The 25425-nt window shown below is 36.2% G+C and overlaps 1 protein-coding gene across 3 annotated transcripts in view; it reads left to right on the forward strand.

The window, feature by feature from the left end:
- Positions 1 to 25425, forward strand: part of glcci1a (glucocorticoid induced 1a) — an 86129-nt gene that overhangs the window by 1664 nt on the left and 59040 nt on the right. The window lies entirely within an intron of this gene.

Raw genomic sequence — 25425 nt, forward strand, 5'->3', positions numbered from 1 at the left:
AGTGGAAAAAATATGCCCTGGGCTGCTGGATTTGTGGCATCTACAGTGTCTAGCAGCAGCAGCAGCAGCAGCAGCACTGAGGCCTGGTAGCATTTCAGACATAAACACAGAAAGCAGAAAGGTGAGCATGCAGGCCAAGGTTTGCTAATAGAAGCACAATTTTAATAAACCAAGCTGCTCTTTTGACACGCTTTAACAGTAAATATCAACACCAGGCTATGGAAACCGCTCACAGATAGTGTCATAACTGCACCAGCGCTGTACAGAGGTGTGAGGTTTGATGTGGTAAGGGTGTTCTGTCACCCGATAGGCGAGCCACATCACTCCACGCTCTGTCTTTTCAATATTAGATGCTCCCGGCTGTGTACGAAGTAGTGTTTTTCTTTTTTTTTTTTTTTTTTTTTTGAGGTGCCAACATTGCAAAGCCGGGCTGAATCGCTGCCAGATAGCCATTAAGACAAAGTTTAATTTCTATCATCTAAAGCAGAGGAGCTAGAGTGGAACGTGAGACTGTGGCCATTATTGTCTACAGTAACAGACTGACAGATGGTGCCGATAAATAGCTACGACAACAGGTATTGCATTTTTCCCTTTTTACTGTACGGCGGAGCTCGTATCTCCTAACAGCCGCCGGGTTAAAGCTGCACTATGTAACTTTGTTTGGTTTCTGGGGTCTGTCACCTGCTTGTTTCAAAGGATATTAGGTCTGGGTATCATTAAGAAGTTGCTGATACAATACATACCTCGAAACATATGCCATGGTATGATACTTTTTTTGATACAGTGCATGATTCAATACGATATTTCAAATCGATTTGATACAGTTTAGTGAAAAAAAAGGTTGTGCAAAGTTAATATCAAAAACACCCATTTAGGGCTCTGTATCATTAAGAAGTTGCCGATACGATACATACCTCGATACATAGGCCACGATACGATACATACCTCGATACAGTGAGCTTTCGATTTGATATGATATGTTTCAAATTGATTCAATATGGTTCAGTAAAAATAAAGGCTAAATACAATTTGATACAATTCAGTGAAAAAAAGTTTGTGCAAAATTAATATCAAAAATACCCATTTAGGGCTGGGTATCATAAAGAAGTTGCCAATACGATACATACCTCGATACATATGCCACAATATGATACTTTTTTCGATACAGTGGACGATTCAATATAATATATTTCAAATCGATTTGATACAGTTTAGTGAAAACAAAGTTTGTGCGAAGTTAATATGAAAAACACCCATTTAGGGCTGGGTATCATTAAGAAGTTGCCAATACGATACATACCTCGATACATGGGCCATGTTGTGATACATATTTCGATACAGTGAGCTTTCGATTCGATACGATATATTTCAAAACGATTCGATACGGTTCAGTAAAAGTAAAGGCTAAATCGTGGTTCTGATGCTAAAAGTCTATGTTAAACCACTTCTTGTGCAAAATTCATATGAAACACAAACATTTTAATCTTCAAAACAGTGAAAATATTAAATGTGTCACATAAACAAGTTTCCTACATCTAAACAAACAACATTATTGTAAAGCTGTGACAAAATAATTTAGTAAAATATACCAAAAAGCACTCTTGGTGATACATCGATACAGCAGCCCATGATATCGATACTGTATCATCACATTAAATGATACGATATATAGATATTTTGATATTTTTGCACACTGCTACACACATTTTACTCAAAACAGTGAAAATGTCAACACAACTGTAGTTGTTACTCAAAATAATTTAGTAAAATATACCTAAAATTACTTTTGGCGATATATTGATATAGCAGCCCATGATATTGATTTGTTATCATCAAATTAAACAATACGATATATCGATATTTCTGTATTTTTGCACACCCCTTATGGATATTGCCACTGCTCTTCCTGGAATGTCTCACAGTATGACCTAAAACAGCTCTACTTTCCATTTATTCAAATATAGTTGGTTTTACAGCTCAAAAACATCCAGATAAACAGGTGTTCTGACTGTGAACAGAGTTGCCTCTCCACAGATCTGACACCTAACTTGGTCTGGTTTGGAAAGGTGTAATAGCAAACTGAAACTTTCCAGACAAAGAAATAGAAAGCGTTTGACGGGCCCTCCACCAGAAAAGTTACACAATCCACCTTTAATGCTCATGGCCTACTTTGAATTCCCTGAGCAGTAGGAACCCAATTTTGACAGTGAAATGATCATAAATGTCACAGATATGTACACCTTTACCCACACGCAGTATACTAGGGCTGTTGAGTAAAAAGGGGGCGTGGCAAAAACTCTCAAAACTATACATATCTTCAGATTATTGCAGCACAAATACTTCAAACACAAAAATAATTCAAGCATTTTGGAATATCAGTAATTGTTTGTGTTTTTCCAATATTTTTGTTAATTTTCAGACAATAATTTTTTTTTTCACATGAACAACTGACCACATTATTAACACAGGTCAACATACAACCGAAAAAATAAAATAAAATAAAAAGAATAATTACAAACAAACAAATAAAAATAATAATTACAAACAAATTCACACACATTGACATATTCACTAAACAATATTTGCACAATACAATTTATCAGTCGCAGGGAAGTCCTTGATTTATATTCAGTGACCATATGTACTAAAAAAAATTAAAATGAAAAATAAATAAATACAATAAAAATGTATTTATTAATAAAAAAAATTGGTAGAGAAACATAAATAAATTAATTAATAGATAATAAAAAATATAAATAAATTAATTAAAAATAAAGTAAGATAGGTAAATAAAAAATAATAATAGTCTGTGTTTATATTTAACATTTTAGCAATTTTGAATTGTTTGGTTAGTTTTTTATGAGAATAAAAGGAGCAACAAATTGAGAATTTGTTGTTGTTTGTCCAATGTCTAGTCCATTTATTTATTGTAAACTATGAGCAGGGCCGTCGACAGAAATTTAGGGGCCCGGGGCAAGAAGCCTCACATGGGCCCCCCTTATTAATTATTAATATTAATTATGAATTAATAGTACGACAAGGAGCCACCGTAGTATCTTGTGTAATTGGGAAACACTGACTTAAGTTTATGTATCTGGCCCAAACTGCTCTAAAGGCCAGTATTTATTGGATATTTGGACATTTTTTGGCTATATGAGGAGATTTAAGCTCTAAAATGTTGAATTAATAACTTCTATGACTTAATACAGATGCAAACTAAGTACTAAACCATTTAATTCTGCTGTTTATTTATTGCAGCTCATGAGTTTTTAATCATATTGTAGATTTAGAACAGTTTTTGTGGTTTCAAAGGTGCATTGTGTAACTTTTCTGGAGGGTCTGTCAAATGCTTTTCTCTGTGGAGATGTTATTGTTTTGTCTGGAATGTTTCACAGTTTGGTGATGTTTGTTTTTCTAGGAATTTTTAAGCTATAAAACCATCTTAAAATTGGAATAAATGTAAAGTAGAGCTGTTGGGTGTCCTACATAAACAACTATTTATACAGAAAGAAAGGACTAGGAAACAGTGTATTTTATGTAAAAACAGGTTAAACTTGTAAATCATGAGTTTTAATTTACTATTTTCATATAAACATAAAAAAATACTAAATATTCAGCTAACTTGTCCAACTCCCTCTATGTAATGTTGCCTGTAGATTTCACTCGGACTTTAGTTGCACAAATACCTTCTAGATCAGGGGTCTCTAACTAACCTTTTTCCTCTGGTGAACTACCTTTTCAAAACAAAAATTGCCAGAGAGCTTCTCATTTTAGCGGTCACAAGAAATTGAGTAAATATAAGAGCCTTAGATGGGGTACAGTTTGATAGTCGTGTAAATGTTTTATAACTATTACCCTTTTATTATTGCGCAAAGATAGTCATCACATTTACATTGGTAATTGGCATTTAATTAAATAAAACTTTAGTTATTCAGCCCAGTACGTATGAGTCAGAAATCCCTTGGTGAGCTACTTGGAAGGAGGTAGAAAGCCTCTGGGAGCTCCCGACCTACAGGTTGGAGACTTCTGTTCTAAATAAATAACCTTCTTTCATACAATTTGTGCACTTTGCCTGTATTTTATATTTAAGCAGTCTAAAAAGTTTGTGAATTGCCACGTTTACATGAGAGCTTTCATTATGAATAAAAAAATAATAATTCTAAATAAAAATTAATTCCACCTTGAAAGGACCATATAAACACTTTCCTAATGAACATGATTATTCAGAATTAAAGTAAATTCCGATGTAAGTGGGTGCTTTATTCTGATTTTAAAGCCAAATTAATTTATTCCTCGATCATGTAAACTTTTATTCTTCTTAAAAATAATTCCGGTCGTTCAGCGCATGCTCATTGGGTCGCCCTTTTGACACAAACTGGACGATCCAGCTCCATGGACTTTCATCCGCATCTCTTTGGATTTGCGAGTGGGATGCAGGAGTGGGCTGAGGTAGAGCAGCCGTTGACTCAGTTTGTCTTCTTCCTCCCTTCTCCAACACTCTTCCCTTCTCCTCCTCAGCTGACAGACGTAAAGCGTGATGAGTGCGAAAAAAGTACGGATCATGTTTGTGTCCGTGGCGTAACGACAAACCGAGATGACAGAAAAGCCGGCAGCAGCTGAAGTGTGTGTTTTCTTCCGTTGTCTCTGTCCAATCAGAACCTTCCCCTCCCCGAGACATTGAGCGGAATTAAATAAAGGCGATTTAACGTGTTCTCCATGTAAACCTCAATTCGTAATTATTATTTCCATGTAAAATCGAAGGAGAATATTTTAATTCCAACCAAGTGAGGTTCTGTTTTGCCGAAGTTTAGTCCATTTTTAAACCATGGGGGAGAATTTTAGGTTATGGGGGGCCACCGTAGTCCCTTCTTTTAATAATAAACACTGCACTCACTAACTCCGTTCTGCTGTTGTACCATAGAAGTCCTTGCAGTCTAAACGTTTTATTATGATTCTCTTGAAAACATTGTTTGTGCACTGGCAGGCTGCTGTTTTTAGAAGCTTGTGCGATAAGAATCAAAGCAGAGGACATGTACGGTTGGATCTGAGCAGCTGATAAAACTCGAGATTAGGTTCCAGTGGAATTGCGGACTGTAAATTGTCATAGGTGTAGTTCACAGCTAAAGGTGCATTGTGTAACTTTTCTGGTGGAGGGTCTGTCAAATGCTTTTCTTCATGGAGATGTTATTGTTTTGTCTGGAAGGTTTCACAGTGTGGCATTGAACCTCTCTATCTTCATGAAAACCAAACCAGGCCAAGTTAAAGGTCAGATCTGTGGAGAGGAAACCCAGCTCAAAGTTAGAATGTCTTTTTTTTAAACTGTAAAACCACCTGTAATTGAATAAATGCAAGGTAGAGCTGTTTAACGTCACACTGTGGAACATTCCAGGCGGAGCAATGACATAGAAACAAGCAAATGACGGACCTCCAAACAAAAAGTTACACAGCGTACCATTAAAGTGCATATAACAGATTTTTATGATTCTCGAATTTTGACTTAATTTGGTGGGATTATAACTAGTTTAAATATAAATTATACTTTTACACCAATCAAGAAGAAATTTGCGAAGAAAAGTAGAAGTGGAGAGTTCCAAAAGACACACAATAGGGAGAATTCTATCCAAAAGTTCAGCACAATTTACACTAAACGCATTTTTTCTGATACTTTAAACATGATTTCAGCAAAATGAAGGTGTTTTCTTATATGTCTATTTGTCAGATAAACATTTCTGTGTGCATTAGGATAGTTTTGTTTAGTAATAGTTATGAATTTCTTAGTGTGACTTCATGATTTCCAACCTGGGAGTAAAATTTTAAACCTAAAAAATGGCCAAATTTGGAAAACAAGTGTGAATGTTTTTGCAAAAATCTAAAATATAATTATCTTAACTGTGTTTCAGTCAAATGAGTTGTCAAGTCTGTGATGTGTAGAGCTGTAGGGAGTATTATCTGTTATATAAAGGAGAGTTGATGTACAGTTGTAGGGAGTATTATCTGTTATATAAAGGTGAGTTGATGTACAGTTGTAGGGAGTATTATCTGTTACATAAGGGTGAGTTGTTGTACAGTTATAGGGAGTATTATCTAGTACATAAGTGTGAGTTTAGGGAGTATTATCTGTGATGTAAGGCTGAGTAGTTGTACAGTTGTAGGGAGTATTATCTGTGACATAAGGCTGAGTTGCTGTACAGTTGTAGTTAGTATTATCTGTTACATCAGGGTGAGTTTTTTTTTTACAGTTGTAGGGAGTATTTTAAGGGTGAATTGTTGTACAGTTGCAGGGAGTATTATAAGGGTGAATTGTACGGTTGTAGGGAGTATTATAAAGGTGAATTGTTGAACAGTTGTAGCGAGTATTATATATTACATAAAGGTGAATTGTTGCACAGTTGCAGGGAGTATTATCTGTTACATAAGGCTGCGTTGTTGTAAAGTTGTAGGGAGTATTATAAGGGTGAATTGTACGGTTGTAGGGAGTATTATAAAGGTGAATTGTTGTACAGTTGTAGGGAGTATTATAAGACTGAGTTGTTGTACATTTCTAAAGAGTTTGGTCTGAATGTCGTCCTGTATCTCGTGAGTCTGATCAAACATTAAAATTCACAACATTTTGCTTGAACTTTGAATTTCTTGATTCCAAAAACGTCCCCCAGATGAACTACTTTGCGAGAGATTAAATGTGGTATATTTTACAGTATTCATCTGGTACAGTTTTACAGTTGGACGCCTGCCTTGTGCTCCTAGCCTATGTTTTTGTGGGTTTCGTCTGAGCGCACTACCGCACTCTTTATACAACAATTCCATAACAACTAATAAAAATAATGATGAATAACAAATATTTCTCAAATTTCTCATTGATCCAAATATGTAAACACGTTGTACATTCCTGGTCTGGGGCTCAGATGTACAGATTTGTTGCAGAAGTGTAAAAAAGCAAAGGGGACTACATAGACCATGATCCTCTGCTCTGTTTCTGTGCAGCCAACATGAAGATAAGATATGACTATGGCAAGAAATATGACAACAATTCTTGCACAAAAAGCTCCTGAGGTATGCTTCATCATTCACGCAGTTCATGTTGGGACTTTTTTGTGTTATAGTTACATTTCTACAAGTGTTCAGAATCAGAATTAAGTTGAAAATATTTTTGTTATTGCTGACGGCAGTGAAAGGAAAAGTGTTAAAAATGCAATAGGTGTAACTTTTAGGGGTGTAACGATATCCAAGTCTCACGATACGATATTGTCACAGCATCAACCTCACGGTACGATATTTCTTGCGATATCGTGGGAAAGTTCATGATATGGTGGGGAGGCTCTCGATTAAGGATGTAACAATATCCTAATCTCTAAGTACGATATTTTCACGATGTACATCTCACGGTACGATATTTATTGCGATATTTTGTGGTTGGTTTCGTAGTTTTGAGGTTAACAAAACTATGAATATGTGACTTTTTCCTCTTAAAATGACTTGACAAGACTTAATCCAAAAACCCAAGACTTAAAAGCTCTTAGAACTGTTATTTCTTCTTGTAGTCTGCACTGAAATGGAGCAAAGGATCATGGTCTATGTAGTTCCCTTTGTCTTTTTTTTTTAGCTATTGCTGCACCATAACTCTTAATTTAAGAGAAGAGACTTGTAATTCGATGTATTGTGATGGTCCACGATATTATTGTGAGAATTTTGACGATACGATATCACGATATTTTGGTTATTGTTGCATCCCTAGTATCTTTTTATCAACTAAAACCCCAGTTCACACCTAAGTAGGGTTGTCAAAAGAATCAATACTTAAGTACTTATCAATTCTAAAGCTTGATACACATTGAAGACGTATCAATATTGTGACAAAAAATCGACTAAACATGACAAAAATTGACCTTTCCTGAATAGTTCGATCTATATAAGAGCATGGTTATATTGAAGAACACAGTATTTTTGTGTTCAAATACTTACTACGATTGTGGTTTGAACAAGTTCCAAGCCATTTCTCTGGTATCCAAAACCCGATTTGGAAATTTTACAACGCTGCACTCAAAATGAATGTTAAAAAATGAACTAAATCACCATAATTTTAGTAAATCAGTAATCTAACGTTGGTTTAATATTTGAGCTAATTTCCCCATTGAGTAAAATGCTCTGTTTTACTATTTAAAGGTCACATATTAAGCGGAATCGACTCTTGTGAGCTTTAAGTCATGTTGTAATGTTGTTACCTCATCAAAAACAGACCTGGAGTTACGTTTTGTTTGAGTAATCTTTTATTATTCGTCTGTGTACATCTCCAAAGCTCAAAATGCTCTGTTCCACCTTGTGATGTCATGAACTGGTAGATTTCAAGCTCCTTTTATTTTTTGTTCAGTAGAGATCGGCAATTACAGAGCTGAAATCATCCAAATGATTCTGGTGAAGGTGTATGGAGTTTGAAAACACCGTGGAGCACTTCTGTATCACCACATGACATCACAAGTTGGATCAGAGTGATTTCTGTTTGAGAGAAGAACTCAGCCTAAATATGCAGGATTTGTGTGTTAATTAAACATGACTGAATAAAACAAAACACAACTCCAGGTCCATTTGTGATGATGAAAAATTATAACATAGATCAGAAAATAGCGAAATACGGGCACTTTAAAGGTGCATTACGTAACTTTTTTGCTGGTCTGTCAAATGCTTTTCTCTATGGAAATGTTATTGCTTTGTCTCGCCTCGAATGTTTCACAGTACGACATTAAACATTTCTATCTTCATGGAAACAAAACCAGATCAAGTTACAGGCCAGATCTGAAGAAAGTAGGGCTGGGTATCATTAAGAAGTTGCTGATACGATACGTACCTCAATACATAGGCCACGATACGATACATACCTCGATACGTAGGCCACGATATGATACATACCTCGATACGTAGGCCACGATATGATACATACCTCGATACGTAGGTCACGATACGATACATACCTCGATACGTAGGCCACGATATGATACATACCTCGATACGTAGGCCACGATATGATACATACCTCGATACGTAGGTCCACGATACGATACATACCTCGATACGTAGGTACGATACGATACATACGATACCACGATATGATACATACCTCGATACGTAGGTCACGATATGATACATACCTCGATACGTAGGTCACGCTACGATACATACCTCGATACATAGTCACGATACGATACATACCTCGATACATAGTCACGATACGATACATACCTCGAGACATAGATCACGATGTGATACATACCTCGATACGTAGGCCACGATGCAATACATACTTCAATACATAGGGCACAATACGATACATATCTTGTGCACTTTCTATTCAATATTATTCGATATGATATATTCTAAAATGATTCCATATGGTTCAGTAAAGAACAAAGCTTAAATCATGGCTGTGATATTAAAAGTCCATTTTACTCAAAACGGTGAAAAGTGTAAAGCATTAACAAGTGAACTTTCTCCAAACGAGGAAAAAAATTGTAGCTCTTTCACAAAATAGTTTAGTAAAATATACCAAAAAAATACTCTTGGAGATGTATCGATACAGCAGCCCACGATACCGATACTGTATCATCAAATTAAACAATACAATATATTGATTTTTCAATATTTTTGCACACCCCTAGTGGAGAGGCGACCCCGCTCAGTCAGAATACCTGTTTTTCTAAGTATTTTTGAGCTATAAAACCACCTGTAATTGAATAAATGTAAAGTAGAGCTGTTTATTGCGATGACATATCCATAGAAACAAGCAGGTGACGGACCCTAAACCAGAAAGTTACACAGTGCACTTTGAATCTCCTTGCTTCTAGATGAGCCTATAGCTGTATGCGGTTTTGCTGTTTCACTCACACAGGTGCAGAGTGGCCCAGGCTAATCACTGAGCCTCACTGGAGCCTTTGTGCACGGCTCCCTCTGGGTCAGGCCTCAGTACTTCTAACACGGCTCGTATCTATAGACTCTGAGCTCCAGCCGCTTCTGTAATCTGCACACGTCTCCTCACCTTCTGTAACTCTGGAGTTTCAGCCGCGTTTCAGAATGTGTTTTTGTATTGTAGAGCAGTGTTATTTCATTGTAAGAATATTATAATAACCATGGATGCAACGAAATCCGAATCTCACGGTACGATATTATCACATCTCAAGGTACGATAATTATTGCAATATTGTGGAGAGGTTAACAGAATTTTACATATGATAATTTGTCCTTTTTAAATACTTCAGCGTGAATCATTACGTCATATTCCAAAGAAATACGATTAAAAGTGCTTAGTAAAGTAAGTAAAGGATCATGGCCTTTGCAGTCCCTGTTTTTTAATACGTTTAAGTGAAAAACCTTACAATTTGAAATATTGTGACAGTCCACGATGATATTGTGAGAGTTTTGACGATACAATATTACGATATTTCGGTTATTGTTACATCCCTAATAATAACAATAGTTCAGTTGGTAGAGCGTTTGTCTGAACTGATCCGAAGGTTGGCGGGTTGAATCCCTGTCTCGATATTAGGGATGGGACACCTCTATGTACTATGATAATACTCCCTACAACTTTACAACAACTCACTCACTTTCAGTACGGTTCTTTGAAAAACAAAGTCTAAATCATGGCTGTGATACTAAAAGTCTAGGAAGTCCAGTAAGTTTGTGCAAAATTAATATGAAATACGTCCATTTTACTCAAAACAGTGAAAATGTCAACACAGTTGTAGCTCTTATGCAAAATAATTTTGTAAAATATACCTAAAAATACTCTTGCCCATATATGTCAATACAGCAGGCCAAGATATCGATACTGTATCACCAAATTACATTATACGATATATCAATATTTCATTGTCTTTACACACTTCTATCTACAAGAACGACTTACTAACATCTTGTGGAAATTGTAACTTGCCCCACCCCTAATAATTTATAATAAATAATAAAAATAACAGTGCAGTCCATTTAAATTTTGGCTTCATATTTTTATTTATTTTATGCAATACTTTAAGTGGTCTTTGTATACTGCCTTTTTGATCTACAGCTTCTTAAATTATACCAGCTCTTAGCTCTTTTAATAAAAAACTGTACACACTTGAGGAAACTTATCTTGCAAAATCTTGTGACATGAGATCTTATCCCATCCCTACTTGATATAAACATAGGTCAGATCATAAATCGTATATCTAAAGGCAGGGTTTGTCAGAAAAATGGCTGTTTTTACTGTATCGTTCATAGGGATGTAACAATATCCGAAATATTGTAATACCATATCATCAAAAGTCTCACAATAATATCGTAGACCATCACAATATATCGACTTACAAGTTTCTTAAATGCTTAAATTCATTGTTTTGGTGCAGCAACAGCTAAAAAAGAGAGGGAACTACATAGACCATGATCCTTTGCTGCAGTTTCAGTCTAATCTACATGATGAAATAACTGTTCTTAAATTATGTTTACATTTTAAAGCAATTTTAATTTGGATTAGACAGAAAGGTAGCATATTCACAATTCTGTTAATCTCTGCAAAGTATTAGAATAAATATGTGTATCGTGAAAATATCGTATCGAGAGATTTAGATAATGTTACATCCCAAACTGTTCATAAATGTCAGTAATAGTAGTAGTTGTAGTTTAAGGTGCATTGCATAACTTTTCTGTTGGAGAAATGCTTTTTTTTCCCATGGAGATGTTATTACTTTGTCTGGAATGTTTCACACTATGTCATTAAACCTTTCTGTCGTCATGGTGACCAAACCAGTCCAAATTACAGGTCATATCTTTGGAGAGGTGACCCCGCTGAGTCAGATTGCCTGTTTTTTTTAGGTATTTTTGAGCCATAAAACCACCTGTAATTGAGTATATTTAAGGTAAACATGTTTAATGTCACACTGTGGAACATTCCAGGCAGAACAATTGAACAAACAAATGATTTCCATCCACAAAGTAGAAGTAAACAGTGTTAGTAACGGCAGTAGTAGTAGTATGAGTCATGGCGTTGGTATGAGTCAGTATCGTTGTCAGTTGTGGTGAACTCAACCTGACACTAGGAAATGTGGTTTAGTTTCACAAATCAAATTAAGATTCAAGGTAAATTTGATGCGCTCGTTTTTAGAAATGTCTTTACCAAGTTAACTACTCAGTTTTGTGATTGTGAAGTCCCCCAGGCCTAATTTGGCATTTTGCTAAACTTTTTTAATTAACAAAAAACCCTGGGCAAAAAAAAGAAAAGAAAAAAACCCAGACCTTGTAGCAAAACAACTCAACTACTTTGATAAAAACAGGTACAGCCACTTTAAAGGTGCACTGTGTAACTTTTTTTTGTAGGTTGGTCTCCATGGAGATGTTTGAGATGGTTTAAATTGTCCACAGTATGGCATTAGGGTTTAAGTGCTCAAAAATATCTTAAAAAACAGGCATTCTGACTCAGCGGGGTTGTCTCTCCACAGATCTGACCTGTAATTTGTGGTGCAAGTCTCCATGGTGATTCGCACGTTCATGGCCATACTGCGGAACATTATGGGTATATTTCCATGGAGAGAAGCAGGTCTCTATTGTGATTTGTACATTTATTAGCCAGACTGGCGCCACCTAGTGCCTCCGATCAATTTCATTTCATCCCAGTGACTAGGTCAGGAATCAAATACACTAGAAGGTTTACAAAAACCCCAGAAGTGTGAGTTCAGGCACCAGCCAATCAGTGAAGAGTCATACATTCTGTGTTGGCAAAGATTCCCGAGATCGAGGATTTAAAGCCGGAACAAATAGAATGTTTGGTGAATTTTATCAAGGGGAAAGATGTTATTGCTCTTCTTCCTACAGGATTTTGGAAAAAGCTTAATATACCAGTTAGCCCCGTTTGCGGTGTATTACACACGTCATGACTAGGAATGTAACAGTAAGCAAAATATCGTGATATTGTATTGTCAAAGTTCTCACAATAATATGGTGGACTATCACAATATATCGAATTATAAGACTCTTTGCTTAAATTAAGAGTTATGGTGCAGCAATAGTTAAAAAAAAGGACAGACGGAACTACATAGACCATGATCCTTTGCTCCATTTCAGTGCATTCTACAAGAAGAAATAACAGTTCTAACACTTTTAAGTCTTAGTTCTTTGGATAATTCTTGTCAAGGCATTTTAGGAGGAAAAAGCATATTCACAGTTTTGACTGTTTATTCTCCACAAAATATCGCAATAAATATTGTACCGTGAGATTAGAATATTGTTACATCCCTAATCGTGAGCCTCTCCACTGTATCGTGAGCTCTCCAACGATATCGCAATAAATATCGTACCGTGAGGTTCATACCGTGACGATATCGTATAAATACAAGTTAAGTACAAATAGCAGCGATTGGTTAAATGAAAAAAGTACCCGCCTACTGTCCAGCGAACGAATTCTAACGCTGCGAGGTCAGACGGTTTCTACGAAGTGAATTTGGCTATACATTTATGACCATACTGCGGAACATTCTAGGCACATCTCCATGGAGACAAACGGGTGATGGACCCTCGAGGAGACAGGTTACAGAGTGCACCTTTTAAAACAAGCTCAACTATAGCTCTTTATATGCATTGTTGGTGTATATTTTGGCTCCTGGTGGCGTGGTGTCCAGGTTTCCCAGTGTAAATCAGTGCTTTGTGTAGCAGTGACTCAGAGATGTAATAATGGGCCCATTTGACCCTCTCCCACACAGCCAGCCTCAGACAGGGCGCTTTTAACTCAGCTCTGCACTAAGCGATTCTGCAGCTGGCATCAGGGCCATTTTATCTACAAGCCTCAATTTAGTTATTATAGCGGCATTCTGTGTGCTTTTGCGAGGTGTGAGCATTTTATTACCGCAGTTAAAGCCATGGCAGCAGATCAGAGTTACTGTTGTAAGTAGCTTCTGCTAAATCACATCTGGGCAGCTACATATGAGAAAACCATTTGGAATTTGATAACGGAATAATGCAATAACTGTGATTTTGAAATATTGTGCCGTAAGTTTATAAATGAATCTTTTTTATATAAAGCTCTACTGATTTCAAAATATACCCTATTTTATGGACTATAAGTCGCTCCAGAGTGTAAAATGAGCAATGAAGAAGAAAAAAACATATATAAGTTGCACTTTTTGGGGAAATGTATTTTGTAAAATCAGAGACCAGGAACTGACATTTCATCTTGAAAGGCAAATTATACTAATGACAATAGAATAATGTTAACTGTTAATGTAACATATGAAGTTATTTAGATAATTATAGCATAAACAACAGAACATAAGTTTACCAAACTCACGATCTCACTCCAAATCACTAAATCCAATGAATTCTTCGTCCTCTGTGTCACTTCTGCGCAGCCTCCAGAGATAAACCATAGATCCATGATGTAAACGGAGCACTACTTCCTCTTCTGCGTCGCAGTCGTCAGACAGTTTCAGTTAAAATTATTCCGGCCTTTCTGAATCCCAACAGGATGGTTTCTGTTGTCATTGAAGTTCAGGCTTTGTCGATTCATCCAGTGACTTCAGGAAAGTTTCATGGTGCATCCTCCCAGTTGCCGTGAAGCTGTGTTCTTCATCCTCGCTTTCCAACAGTCCCTCACAAGTTTCTCGCTCACTCCAAACTTTCTGCTGCTCGATTATTGTTTTTGGCTGAATATTTCACTATTTGCAGCGAGACAGCGAGACTTTTTCTACAGCAGGCATGCTCAGTGGAGTGCAAAGTGACAGCGGTACAGCAGTAATAATAGTACTAGATATTGACACATAAGCCTAGAGCCTCTTGTGGCTGTCAGTCTCAACATTTTAATATATAAGTCGCACCAGAGTATAAGTCGCAGGAAACACCCAAACCATTAAAAAAAGTGTGACTTATAGTCAGAAAAATACAGTAAATGGGGACAAAGCAAGTCTCAAACTAGCTAAATTTGGAATTTATAATATCAGGACTAAATCTGTACTTTTTTGAATACTTTAAAGGTGTAGGTCTGTATGTAACTTTTCTGATTTGGTTGTCTGCCTCATGGAGATGTTATTGCTCTGCCGGTAATGTTCAGTTGTGTGGAACATTAGATACTACTGTTTATGATCATCTGGGCTAATTCAGCAGGAGGTCTGAGAGCCAACAAAAACTGGTCTGAGGGCCACATTCAGCCCCCTGGCCACAGTTTGGACCCCACCATGGAACATTCCAGGCAAAGCAGACTCTCCACCAGAATAGCTGCGTAATGCATCTTATGAAAAACATTTTAATTAAAAGTCCTTGTGAGGCAAATTTTTAAGTAAATGATAGATAAAAAATAAATTACTGTAGATGTGAGAAATATATCACAAAAGCCTGTTAAAAAGTACATTTAAGTGTTAGATCTAGAGCAGGGGTGTTCAAACTTTTTTCATCAAGGGCAACATATGTAAACACAGACAAAGCAGAGGGCTGATCGAGGCCGTAGACTGGTGCTCAATACAGTGAATAATTGCAATATGTGCATGTTTAACACGTTAGAACGGTCCATCAGTCCTTTATTCATGCTAGGATCCTTTAAACCACACTCTAAATATTAAATATTTGCTTTATCAAGGTAGATTTTCAAAAAAACTTGCAGTAAAAAGTTCATTTTTAATTGATGCAAGTTCATTTGGGCCAATTCACCTGGAAGACCCACGGCCATAGTTTGAACATACCTGTTCTAGAGGTTGGCCCATGTGTTTTTTTTTTTGTTGTGTTTAGTTTTTTTCATAGTCTGTGCTGATACAGATTGTTTAGAATAAAATCTTCTGATATTTTGGGGCCAGTATTTTGGGATGATTTTCTCCAAATTATTTGATTTAAATTGACTTCAAACTACCCCCAGAGCTTTGTTTTTGTTTTGTTTTTTACCACAAACCCAAAAGGGAGCTGTGTAGTCACATTTTATCATATTAAAGTGTTAATATAAAGCTTTGTGTGTATTTGTAGGCAGCAGTTACCAGTGTTGGGGAGTAACAGATTACATGTACTGTAGTTACATAATCAGAGTACAAGTAAATGGACGGTGGGATTTTCCTCTTTTCACTTTTTTTTTTTTTTTCCATTTCTGGAAACTAAACCAGGTCTAAAAACCAGGTCTAAAAACCAGGTTAAAAACCAGGTCTAAAACCAGGTCTAAAACCAGGTCTAAAACCAGGTCTAAAACCAGGACTAGAACCAGGACTAGAACCAGGACTAAACCAGGACTAAACCAGGACTAAACCAGGTTTAAACCAGGACTAAACCAGGACTAAACCAGGACTAAACCAGGACTAAACCAGGACTAAAAGCCGGTCTAAACTAGATCTAAACAGATCTACACCAGGTGTAAACCAGGTCTAAAACCAGGACTAAACCAGGTCTAAAACAGGATTTAACAAGACTAAACCATGCTGGGCGGACGTGTCTCCTTCTCTTCTATCAATAATATTTTTAATACGTTTAAGGAAAGTCTGGGCTTTTTATTTTCTTTTAGCAGACAAAACATTTTATGTTACGATATCCTCGTCTTTGCTTCTCTACAGCAAATCAAGTAATTCAAAGTATTCAGATTACGTTACTCACTTTAAGTAATTTAATGGATTATGTTACAAACTACATTTTGGGATATATAATCTGTAATCTGTAGGGGAATACATTTTAAAAGTCACCTTCCCAGCACTGGCAGTTACATTCGCAATTCAATTCATAATTTTCACCATTTCACCAAATATTTCAGCACATTCTTGAGGGTAAAAAAGTGCATACAACCTCTGTAATAAATATGCAATTGTCCATCAGACTGAATTCTTTGGTAATATTACAGAGCAGTGCAGCTTCTTTCCATTCTTCCATCTGAATTATGTGTTGTAATTGCTGTTGACTCACCGTGACAGTGAAAGGACAATATGACGCAGCAGTAAAAATGAGTTGAAGGAGAGGGAAACCTGCGTATTCTCTAAATAGACCCGTGTGAATTATACATGAGCTCACTGGGAGGGCTGTGGTCTGAGGTGGTCATATGAACCACACTCGGGCTCCAGCTGCTGACCTTGCTACGCCACTGAGGTCTGCGCCATCAAATCTGTGCGCGCGATAAAACTGCTCGAGACGGGACGGACAAATGGGAAGACGCGAAAAAGATGTAGAAAGCTGTTGTTGTTTTACTTTTCTTTACTTATTTACATTTTAAGTGCAGCTCTTGAGGTCTAAGAAGTCCCCCGCGTGCTGCTTGGTTTTAATTATAAAGTGTTTTCCTGTCAGATAATCAGGAAGGGAGTGTTAGCATGCTAGTTATTGTTTAGTTTTACCATGACTGGTCTCAGGAAGTAGCAAAAAAGTGTTCTTATCAGGGTGAATAATTAAGAATAAGGTAAGTAATAATAGATAACCGAAATATCGTGTTATCGTATCGTCAAAAGTCTTGCAATAATATCGTGGGCTGTCACGATATATCGAATTACAAGTTTCTTTGATTAAACGCGTGGTTTTATAGTAGCTGCAGCTTATAAACATCAGAAACTACATATCCCATGATTCATTTCAGCGCAGACAACATGAAGAAATATGTTTTTTACTTGAATTCTTGGGATTATGACAGAAATAATTCACACCAAAATCTTGTCAAGGGATTTTAAAAGCAAAAAAGGGTCAAATCTACAATTATATCAGCCTCTTCAAAATATCGCATTAAATATCGTACAGTCAGATGCATAATATTGTGATAGTATCGCAGCGAGAGATTTGGATATTGTTACGTCCCTAGTAAGTAAAGAATAATTTAATACCATTGGAAGCTGTTAAAAACGATTTATTTTTGTTTGTTTTTTTGTGATTTTGAGACTGTAAAAATACTTAGGTTTGACTAGAGCTGGGTATCTTTAAGAAGTTGCCGATACGATACATACCTTGATACACAGGCCCCGATATGATACTTATCTCAATACAGTGAGCTTTCGATTTGATACGATATATTTCAAATCGATTTGATACAGTTCTATAAAAAAATAAAGGCTAAATCGTGGCTGTGATACTAAAAGTCTTTGTTAAACCGCTTCTTGTGCAAAGTTAACATGAAACACAAACATTTTAATCATCAAAACTGTGAAAATCAAAGTCAAAAGTGTCACATAAACAAGCTTCTTTCCACTGAACAAGCAACAAAACTGTAGCTCTAATAAAATAATTGAATAAAATGTACCAAAAAAAAACTTATGGCGATATATCGATACAGCAGCCCACAATATCGATACCGTATCATCACATTAAACGATACTGTATATTGATATTTCAGTATTTTTGCACACCCCTACATATGACGCAGTGTGATGTCTTCTTCTAGTGAAAGTACCGGTATTATAAGAATTAGGGGTGTGCAAAAGTATTGAAATATTAAAATATCGATATATCATATTGTTTAATTTGATGATACAGTAACAATCTTGTATATTTTACTAAATGATTTTGCATAAAAACTACAATTGTGTTGATATTGTTTTGAGTAAAATCTGTGTTTTCCATAATAACTTTGTACAAACTTAGTGGATTAACAAAGACTTTTAGTATCACAGCCATGATTTAGCCTTTATTTTTTATTGAACCGTATCGAATCGATTTGAAATATATCGTACTGAATTGAAAGTCCATTGTATCATGGCCCGTGTATCGAGGTATATATCGTATCAGACACAACTTTAAAAACATGGAGTAACACTTTCTGGTTCAGATTTATTACACGGGGAATCGAAACTGAACTGTTATCTGTCATTATACAAATATATCTCAGGAATATAAGAGGTCACAAGGAGAAACAGTGCAAAGCTGAAATAATGATTGACAGGGTTATCTGTTACATAACGAGCTGTACAGTTGCCTGGAGGGTGGTGTAAATGTTGCCCTGTATTTTCATTATATACAATTCATGTAGAAAATTTGTTCCCATAACACAGTTGGATTAATTTGCCAAGTTTGAAGCCTTAGTTTGCTATTTTAAAACTGCTCTGAACAGATTCTATCTGTCCTCATTTTCTGTGGCACAGGCAAAAAGAACTTGAACACAGATGGCATGGGGTTTCTAACAGTTTTGCAGCATTACAAAGCATCAGTCCTAAAATTATATTATTCGTATTTCAAATTAAATTTTTGAGACTCTATTACGATACTAAGGAATAGACTCAATACTCAGTACTAGGGATGGGCATGATTAGTCGATTAATAGATAATTGATCATTAAGAATTTCATCGATTATGTTTATTTTAATCGACAAACCAAATGTAGGTTACTGTGCGTAGCGTGACCGGACATGTAGTTCTCTGCACTCAGAAGGAGCGAGCAGACACAAACATTCGGTCAGTCTGCAACACGCCGAAGTGCAAATGTGTATTTAGCGATGACTTGTACAAGAAATTTCAGGCTTTCCGTTCCGGTCGGGACAAGTGTGAGTCCATGTGCACATTGTACAAAGCAGCACATATGTTTCAGTGTCCAGTGGGAAAAAGCTTTGCCAGTTGAGAGTCGTGCAATGTCAATGACGAGTCCCCACCTCCCTCCCCCCGTACGGTGTCCTGGTTTTTACAAACGCAAATATGGTCACACTAACCTGTATTCCACTGAGTCATGTCTTTTAATCCAACAGAAGTTGACCGCATCAGCGACACAAGAGCTGTTTTTTTTTTTCTTCGCTTAGTTTCTGCAAATTAGTGCATGCATTTTTAAGTTTTGTTTCTGTGAGAGTTGCGCATTAAACACATTATAATGTCAAACGGGCTGATGTGGCTCTAGAGTGGTTACAGTTTATATGTCGTAAAGTTGAACTTATTTATGCAGATTAGTAGTGCAGATAGTAATAATAATGATGATCATTGTAATATAAAAACGTTAATGATTAATTGATAATCGATCGTTAATTCTTCCGACGATCGATTAAGAAAATTTTATCGAATGCCCATCCCTAATCAATACTGATTCTGATACCTCAATGATAAGAAAAACACTGTTTATTTAGACTAAAGGATGTCATTTTCAATATTAATTCATAGTACTTTCTGTTCTATTCCCATGTGGTTTCATATCTGTGTAATCCCTCAGTGGTCCAGGTAGGTTCCACAATGGTCTATGAGCTCTTCTACTTGTTCTGATACAGCTCAGGATCATTCTAAAGCAGGGGTGGGCAAACTACGGCCCAGGGACCATATGTGGCCCTTTTAACTGCTTAATCCGGCCCGCCAACCTTGAAGAACTGTAATAATAATAATTTTCAGTGTTTTTCAAAGTCATTTCAATTAGGGCCGGGCGATATGGGCACCTGGAAACATATCGGCGATCGGCCTAAATTTTGCCGATATGGGCCGATATTTCACGTGGGCATGTTACACCTCGTTATAAAGCTTAGACTCTCTACATGATGTTCATTTAATCAAATTTACAGACAGATAAATGTCCAAATATGTGGCTCTGCATTAGTATTTATCTGCGGAGTCATTTGTCTGTGTGTGTGTCCGTACTGTCCCTGAACGCACCCCCAGACTCACGTCACTCACATGCGCTTGTTTACACCTGCAGCCACAGATCCAAAGACTGAGATTATATTCTTTTTACGGACAATCGGTTTGAGTCTGGATTAAAAGGACATTTATTTGTGCAGACTTGTGATGTGAGGAGGAGCCTGTGTGAGCGCTGAGTGTTGGAAATATGTCGAGAGAGAGAGACATTAAATTAGACAGAAGAGTGCGGAATGAAGAGTGTGTGTGAATGAAAAAAAAAAACTTACCTGGAATTGTTTTATTTCACTCACACATGTCTGAGTAATTCTCCATTATTAGTCTGTCTGTATCTCCAAAGCTCAAAATGCTCTGTTCCACCTTGTGATGTCAAGAAGCGGTAGTTTTCAGCTCCTTTTACCTTTTTAATTTTGTAGAGATTGGCAATTTCTGGTCTGAAATTATCCGAATGATTCTAGTGAAGGGTTTAAGAACACTGTATTGCCACATGACATCACAAGGTGGAAGGAGGAGGAGTATTTTTCTGTTTGAGAGAAGAACTCAGCCTAAATATGCAGGGTTTGTGATTTAAACGTATGAATGAAACAAAACAACTCCAGGTCTGTTTGTGATGAGGAAACAACATTATGACAGATCAAAAAAAAACCTAAAATGTGTCCTTTTAAAAGCGTCTTCATTTTGTCTTGCATTGCTTTGTTTATTAAAAAAATCCTAAAAACTGGTAACCTTCTTCACCATTGCTTGTTCTAATATATCTAATAGAGCTTTGTGTCATGGCCAATTGATTTGCAATGGCCTTTTAGCACTATAGTCAGTCCATCTGTTCATACCCTTTCAGCGTGACTCAATGTAGCTTTTAGACCAAATTTAATAGGCACAGCAGGTATTCCTTTTGTATTGCACAGTGCAGTCTTCAACCACCCATTGTTCAGAAGACAGTGTTGTGTATACTCGATGCTTTTGTGGTTTTTATTGTCGCTCCACCTTAAATGAAACGATTATAGATACAGATTATACTTTTGAAATCCATATGCTGTGTGTCGATATTTGGTTTTAGGCTTCAGTATTTCATGGATATACTGTTAAAATCAACCACGAACGGGCATGAATAGAACCTTATATTCTTCGTCCAATGATAATTTGTTATTAGCTTCTTTTTTCAGACCAAGAGTTTGTTTTTCATACCTGACAGTTTCCATCACGTGACCACTCTGAGGAAGACCGCTAGTGAGTAAAGTATGAAAACAAACTCTTTGTCTGAAATAAGAACCTAATAACATACCTTTATATCCTTGTTGGTGGAGATTACATGAACACTAGTGTGCAGTAGGTAGGGCTGTGAAAAAAAAAATCTAAATACTGAAATATATTGTGATACAACATTATACTGTATTTACTAAGTAGTGTTGTTCTGATACTATTTTTTGGGGGGATCTGATCCGATACTGATACTTGGTCTTGGTGTAGTTGCCAATACCGATACCAGTCCGATACCATAGTGTACAAAAGAAGTACACGTAGGATTAGGGGTGTGGAAAAATATAGAAATATCAATATATTGTATCTTTTAATGTTATGATACAGTATTGATATCATGAGCTGCTGTATCGATATATCGTCAAGTGTATTGGTATATTTTATTAAATTATTTTGTTACAGCGCTACAGATTTGTTATCCTGATTCATCAGCTTGTTTCACTTTGTAGAAACTGTCTGACCTCGAGGTGTTAGAATTATTTCACTCGACGGTACTCGATACTTTTTATCATTTAACCAATCGCTGCTATTTGGTCGTGACGTATGTAATGCACCACTAACGGGGCTAACTGGTATATTAAGCTTTTCCCAAATCCTGTAGGAAGAAGGGTAATAACGTCTTTCCTTTTGATAAAATTCACCAAATATTCTCTTTATTCTGGCTTTAAATCCTCGATCTCAGGAATCATTGACAACACTGAATATATGACTCGTCGCTGATTGACTGGTGCTTGAACTTGCACTTCTGGTGTTTTTGCGAACTGTCTCGTGTATTCTGATTCCTAACCTAGTCACTGGAGAGAAATGAAACTGAGTGGAGGCACAAGGTGGCTCCAGCCTGACTACAGTTTTGTTGCTTGTTCTGAGGAAGTAAAATCGTTTATGTGACACATTTGACATTTTCACTGTTTTCATGAGTAAAACTTGTGTGTCTCATTCACTGTGCACAAGAAGTGGTTTAACAAAGACATTTAGTATCACAGCCATGATGTAGAAATTATTTTTTATTGAACTGAATCGAATCAATTGGAAATATACCATATCGAACAGAAAGTGCACTGTATTGAGATCTGTATCGTATCAGCAACTACTTAATGATACCCAGCCCTACTTAGGATACTTAATTTTGTAAGATACAAGAGCAAAAAATAACTCTTCTAAGACTATTGTTAAAGAAATGCAAGAATAAATAAGACTTTGAGGACTGAAATATTGGTGAAATGCATAATCTTGACGATAACGATAGCAGTTTTACTTTCTACCACAGTGTTGATTAAAAACAACAGTGAGGCCTGTGCAAAGATGCTCAAACGCGGCGCATGTGACTAATAATACAGAGTAATTAAACAAAGGCAGAGTTTAACCAAAAGAGACGGAATCAAAGAGTAACACAAATGTCTTTTCTGTTTATTATGAGCGTGTTTCAAGCATCTGCGGCTCACATCTACAGGCCCACATTCAGGAAAATACACAGTGATATCGGATCTGTGATTTGATCTGAGTCCCCGCCGATACCGATACCTGAAAAATTTGCCTAATACTAAGTTATATTGGTACAGTTATGCTACTTTATGCCACTAACGCAATTAAAATAAAGCAGGATTATCTCAGTAAACACGTGTCTAAATATAGTGTCATTAAAATCCATGAGCTAGAACAAATAAATAAATAAATAACAATCTGTACTATTACTCGTGCCCTACCCTTTTACTATGACTCAGTGTAGTTTTTAGATCAAATTAAATAAGCACTTTAATAGGTATTCCTTGTGTGTTGCATCGTGCTGTCTTTAACCACCCATTGTTCACAAGACAGCGATTTGTACACTCCATGCTTTTGTGGTTTTTATTGTCGCTCCACCTCAAATGAAAAGGTTTGGTGAAGTTTTGTAGCGCAGTTCAGTCTTGTGGTGCTAAGTTGGTTTTATAATGCCTGAGAGCTGCTGGCAGTGAGCGGCGATCTCTGGATTAGGTCAGGAATGCTCTCAAATGGAGAACAACCAACCTACGAACAGGGGTGTAGCGATATCCAAATTTCCAGGTACGATATTTTCACGATATGGTCTCACTGTATGATTTTGATTGCGGGATTTCGTAGAGCCTGTGAATATATACCTTTTTTCCTTTTAAAAATGCCTTGACAAGCCTCTAGTTTTGTCATACACGAAAGATTTATGATTTAAAAGTGCTTCATAAGTTATTTCATTGTGTAAATTGGACTGAAACAGAGCAAAGGATCATGGTCTATGTAGTTCTTTCAGTTTCTTTTAGCTATTGCTGCACCTTAACAGTGAGTTTAAGGAAAGAGACATGAAATCTGATATATTGTGATGATCCATGATATTACTGAGACTTTTCACAATACGATATCGCGGTATTTCTGTTATTGTTAAATCCTTACTTATGAACAGGAATGTAACAATATCCAAATCTCTCGTTAAGTAATTTTCACGATGTGCATTTATGGAGACTAACAAAACTGTGGATATGCTACTTTTTCTTTTTAAAATGGATTGATAAGACTTTGGTTTTGTCATTATCCGAAGAAGTAACACAGACATGTCAAACTCAGGCCCAATCAACTCAGGTCCAAATTTGGCCCACGATATAATTATATTTGGCTCGCGAGATCATATCAAAAATGTATTTGAGACATTATTTATTAAAAATTTTCTTATTATTTTATATTTTGCTTGCTCTGGATTCAGTGTTTAAGCAAAACTATCATTAAACATTTATTTTAATGAGAAAAGTTTTAACATTGCATATCTCGAAATAAGAGAAAACATGCAGATGTTGTTGAAATTCTTCAATAAATATTTAGTTTGGCCCACAACTTAGTCCCAGTTTTAAATTTTGGCCTCTGAATTTGAGTTTGACACCCCTGACGCAAGATTAAAAAGTGTTTATTAACAGTTCTTCATAGTTGTTTTTTAATTTTTATTGAAAGCTGTATTGAAACAGAGCAAAGGATCATGGTCTATGTAGTTCTCTGTGTTTTTTTTTTTTTTTTTTTTTAAGTTATTGCTGCAGCATAACTATTAATTTAAGCAGAGAGACTTTTGATTCAGTATATTGTGTGTGTTACATCCGTACCTGTGAATGACCCGGGATTGCACCATGGCTAATAATTTCATGTTTTTATTTATTTTTGTGTATTTATTTTGGTCAAGTAAACATTTCACGTTCTTTTACAGTAGAACATAGTATATTGATATTAGTGCAATCTTACCAACAGAAACAATAATACTGTATTAACACATTTTATCTATATAGCACTTCTCTAAACCCTCAAAAACACTGTACAAAGAATACAATTTAAAAAGTGCATATTTAAAAATGACGTAATGGGATAAAATATTGGCATGATTGAAAGAAGGTTGGACATTAAAGAGGTTCTAAATAGCTGAGTTTGAGCTGTTTCTTGAAGGTGGAGAGTTCAGTACAGTCAGACTTTCCAGACCTGTCATGACAATTACAATATCGACTTATCGTTCAGTTTATCATGTGATTTTGTTTGCACAACGTTTTTAAGGCATAACCGGTTTACTCACAAGGTTCACCATATTACGTACACCACATCAGAACAGTTTCTCTATCAAACACTCAATAACAACCACACCTTAATTAGCTCGAAGAAACACTTAACACCCTAAGCCTGAATCACTCTTAATACATTAAA

This window comes from Boleophthalmus pectinirostris, unplaced genomic scaffold, assembly GCF_026225935.1.
Source record: "Boleophthalmus pectinirostris isolate CB_2022bp ecotype Guang Dong unplaced genomic scaffold, ASM2622593v1 HiC_scaffold_21, whole genome shotgun sequence".
NCBI lineage: Eukaryota > Metazoa > Chordata > Actinopteri > Gobiiformes > Gobiidae > Boleophthalmus > Boleophthalmus pectinirostris.